We start from the raw sequence: 5,298 nt of genomic DNA on the forward strand, positions 1-5,298 counted from the left end.
TATTGGGCTTGAATGACAGAAATGAAGTCATTTGTGTTGGAATGCCATGAAACCTGTCTGCATCTGGATGAGATTCTGACTCCAGCATTATCCGTGCCTTGAATCTTGTGTTTCTTTGTGGTGATTAAAAAAAATTCCTGCAACCCTAAACCATTGAGCTTTCCAACAGGAATCCAAGACTTGTTTCAGACCATCAAATAGAGTTACTATGTTTTTATGTGCATTCTGATGTCTGCATTTCTTCTTTCCATGGTTGCAACACTGGATTGTCAGATCAGTGCGAACTCCTGTTATTATTGTTCTGGAGGTTGAGCGAACCACCGGCCTTCTGCTGGAAGCTAAGAGGAATTTGAGACTGCCTGGACCCCTGGTGCGATCAAATATGTCAGGAAGTTGGTTCTGCTACCTCAAAATTTTTAGCTGGGATATCTTTCAAGCACTGCCCAGAGGCTCTTACCACCTGACCATAAGACTGGAGCAGCAGCTGCGACCATTTCATGTTCGTTCGTGGATCTCTGTTTTTGGTTGGGCGATAGGAGCATTCAGCCGCTTTCTTCTCTGATTTAGCCTTGTTTAGTAAAATTGTTAGTGTCTACAGATCAGAAACTTGGATCATGATCAAATTTTTGCTAGACCCAGCCTATTTAGTGCATGTTTGGTAGTGTGTTTGCACTCTTCAAAAAATGATTCTATAGGAAAGCTATACACAGCTGAGGCATCTCGGTCGATGGATGACGCCTGGTTGTGAAAGCTCCGTGTTCACCCCTCGGTTGCCTTGTTCTTGTAGAAGGTGACATAGGCTGCCTCCTGACCAGAGAGGTTTTGAGTAGATGGGGTCTGAGGCTCCACCCTACCTATGATGGGTGCCGGGATATAGTGGAGTCTATCGAGCACGTCCTGTTTAGTTTCCCAAGAGCAGTCCAGGTGTGGCAGTTGGCCGGATCCAACTAGTGCTTCTTGTAGTCTTCAAGCCCGGTTGCTGTCTTTCTTGATTACTTGAAAGGTTCTGAAGAGATTCATTACTAATAATAAGGGTGTCAGTTCTGCTTATATTGCTTATCATATTTTGCTAGACAGAAACTCCAGGATCTTTAAGGAGCTTTGTCAGAATCGCATGGTGGTGGGTGATAGAGCGCTTCTCCATGTTGATAAGTTCTCTACTGTGCGGATTTTTGGAGGACCTGAGATTGCAAGGGACGTCTGGGATTTTCATTTAGCTCTTAGAGTGTCTCAGACGATTTTCGTCTCTTGGATCAAAGATACTGATTCTAGACTGGTTGCAACTGGAGGTAGTCGGCTCTATGATAGCTCTGTTCCTGGAGCTGAGTTCAGAACTACTTGAGAGGGTATTACCTATACGCGGTTTACCCTGGAGGCGACTTGGGTTCAACTGGAAGGGGATTTGGCGACTATGATTGGGCGGACCAGGGACATGCTAGGGCGAGCGACATCATACCGAGGTTGGTTGTAAGGTTTAGTAACAGAACAGCAAGGATTGAACCCCCAACAGAAAGTTTAAAGTCTGATTCATTGCCACAGATCATCTGATCATATGAAGAGGCAAAGAGACAGCACAATTGTAGATAACAAAAGGCTCTGAAACTTAGTTTGTATATTAGACAAGTTATTTTAAAACTTATAACAGAGATGCTGAAACAAAATTCTGTCCGCCTGATAATGAAGGCTCTGAAGCTTGATCATGAATCTGAAACCAAGCCCTTTAATAAAAATCCGAACCTGGTATTGCAACCGTTATGAAATCGTACTAGTGCTTCAATATTGCTAGAATCACTGAATGTTGCTTAATTCTCTCTACTTGTATATTAAAATTTTCAGGCTATTTTACTTAGGTTCTAAGCACAATATATTATGTTCTGATTACAACTTAAGCAATATTGTGATAATTTTGATAGCTTACTATCAATACTGACGTTCAAGAGGAAAACATGATACTTTTCTCCTTCTTATGGCATTATTTAGTACTCCACTAGATGAACATGTAGAAAAGTAACACATTACTGTCAACGAAGAAAACAGGATTGTTAGTGGTCCAATTTGAACACCTTTTGCTCTCTCTTTTTTGTTTAGCGTGACTCATATTTATTTTCAGATATAATTCTAGGATTGTGCATCCTTTTCCAACTGTTAGTATAGAAGAAGTGGATTTTGCATCTTCAGATATAATTATGTGACATGATTTTTATTGTAATTGTGGCAATGATCTATGAAAGAATAGTAATGGTCAAAGATGAGTGGTGTTATATGCATCTGTGGAATATGTATGCATATAAACATGATAATTTAAAGCATAAGAATGTTTTTTACATGATTAAACTTGAATATATTGCTTTTATTTTTATTTTTATTTATGAATTATTTCATTGTTAGTGAATAATGCATTTATTGATTACAGCTTGTAATCAAATAATCACCTATTTAAAGTTGACATCTAGAACACAATATTTCGTTCTTGTATACTTGAATTGTGCATTTTTTATGTTTATTTGTGACTTTGCTTATTATGTAACGCGTAGGACTGTATTGGTGCTATTGGTGGAATGTACGTTAGTGTGATGGTTTCTGTTGTGGTTTAAATTTGGCCCGAGGGTGACTACACTGGAAGAGTCGGGGGAACTGCTGGTCGAGCCGGAGAAAGGACGCCACCTCCTGCGCACCGGCATATCTGCATAAAGCCTCACCGGTATTTTCAGTGAGGGCCCTCCGATACTTAAGTTAGCGTAGAGTTTATATTGGCCAAAAGGTCCTTTAGGCGCTACCTGATGGGGCTATTTATAGTTTTCGCGGAGGTGTCCAAGTGGCGGAACTATAGCCTATCCTCATCATGGGAGGAGATGGTGCTGGCCAGGTGGCGCGCGGCCAAGGCTTGCTTGAGGTACATTGTTTGAGTTGTCCCTGCGTGCGGTATGGCACTGGCATGTACCGCAGGATATGGCCATTGTCAGCAGGCATGGCTGGGGCAGCAAGGCGTAGTCCTTTGTCGACGTGTCTTGGCATGATCATTAAGCGAAGCATGGTGCAGCGAGGTTGCCACAGGGTATGGTCGCGGTGCGTATTGGGCGAGATTAGCTCGGCCTTTAGCGGGGACCGAGGTCGGCCTTGCCCGCTTGGCGGGGTGCTGAGGTCGTGCCGACACAGAGGGCCACGACAAATATTCGGTGAGGTCAGCTCAGTAGGCGTTGAGGTCGGGCCGACTTGAAGGCCACCATATATTTGATGAGGTCAGCTAGGCGGGCCTTGAGATCGGCCTAGCCTCGTTGACTTTGAGGTCTGCTCAGCAGAGCGCCCCGAGCTCGGGCCAAGGTGCGTCGTCGCACAGGGCGCCCCGAGCTCGGGCCGGGGTGCGTCGTCATATGGGGCACCCCGAACTTGGCCGGGGCGGGTCGTCGTTGTAGACTCTAAAAGAGTTTGCTGCAGGTCGTAGCAGTGGAGAGATCTAGCCGAGGTCGGCTTGGCCTTCAGCGAGGTCGGAGGTCGGATTAGCTCTTAACGGAATCGAGGTCCCACCTAATCGGCGTCGAAGTCTACTTGGCCGGAATGGGGTGGTCCTCTGTCCTGAGCAGGACAATCCATGCTGCCCCTTATCAGTTTTCATGGATAAGCATATTCCATATATAGGGATGAGTTCTTATTGTGCACAGAATAATATAGTAGTATGTAGGTTTGATATGTATTTTATATTTATATGGGCTGGATGGGAAGGCATTGCTCATGATATACGTATATTCCTTGACCAAACAAGAATCATTATTGCTAGCATAGCAATCCACAACTATATTAGAAAGCATGCAAAACATGTTGAGAAATTTAATAAGACTGATAATGATGATGATTATATACCATTTGTGCAGATAATATTAGCCATGAGGATATTACATAAGAGCCCTTACTAAACATTCTGTCACAAAATAATTGCTTCATGGCTCAAGTATGTGATAGCACACGTGATGTGGTAATGTATAGATAGGTATTATAATATGTTAGTGTAAGGCTCTTTTAATAAAACATGCTTAATAATTATTTATTTTATTTTTTACACATTAGCAATATGCAAAAAAAATTGTGTTTATAAATTTTATTAAATTTATTTGCATCATAGTACCCATTTATGTTATATCTAAATAATTATAGAATCGTTTTAGGTATTTGTCCATTTTGGTCATTTTATCATTCAAAAGCATTTTTTGGGTTTGACAACCAAGCATACAGCAAACTAGTTTTACAGCTTTAGAACAACTTTTGGATCTTGACAACCAAATGCTTCAAAAAAATTGCTCTTCTCCAAAAACAACTTTTGATCATAAAAATATAGCTTTTTAACCAAAAGCAGCAACATCCCCAAACAGACCCTTAGCCAATTGAATGACCTTTAGCAGGTTTTGGATGCTCGTTTTGTTCACCTAAGCCCCCTTGGTTCCAAGACCTTGAGCAGGTTTGAGACGCTGGGAAGCTGCCTGCTCCTGTCCACCTAGGCCACATATCCACACACGTCGGCTGGTGCAAAATAAACAATTATACTCACTCATGGTAAATATGAAGAACCGACCCACTCAAAACAGGTTCGATATAATCGACCTGCCTTGGAAACACCTAGTTAGAGCTTCTCTGATAACATTAAATGCACACGAATTTACACTTCAAGACATCCACAACCGAAATAAATGCAGTAGCTTATGGGCTTGTCACTACCACAGGCCTATTGCGGATTGGAAGGAGGCGGAGGGGGAGGGCGGAGCATCAGTGAGGCCGAGGGGCAGACACCAAGCAATGCAGGAAAGAATCAGGAAAAAAAAAAAGTAAGAGTGAGAGAGACCCAATAAGGTTTTTCTCTCTCTCCTATAGGGCGAGGGCTGGGATGGAGTTGGGGGAATCCACGACTCTAATAAGATGAGATAGGATTTTCTACTGGATTACCCAGATCCGGTTGCCCTGCAAATCGCTGCCGAACCGTAGACCCTGAGAATGGAACCTATCTCCCAACATCGAGAAAGCCAACAAAAAACATAAACAATTGAGAGAGCTGCAAATGCAAAGATAGCCACAGGTCACAAAATTTTACAACTCTTCTCGTTTATTGGCAGTTATGGCGCTGATGATTCCTTTGTTCATTAAATGCACCATCAGCAACCCCGGCAGTCACGGAAAGACAAGTAACTGGGAAAGACACCTCAGGAACTTGTAATCCACAAGCATAGCCTGTCAATGAACATATTAGTGAAGAGCACACGACGTCTTACCCACCATCCCGAAATCGCTAAATCAACACCAGATTCCAGGCCC

This window comes from Phoenix dactylifera, chromosome 4 (genome assembly GCF_009389715.1).
Source record: "Phoenix dactylifera cultivar Barhee BC4 chromosome 4, palm_55x_up_171113_PBpolish2nd_filt_p, whole genome shotgun sequence".
NCBI classification, from domain to species: Eukaryota; Viridiplantae; Streptophyta; class Magnoliopsida; order Arecales; family Arecaceae; genus Phoenix; species Phoenix dactylifera.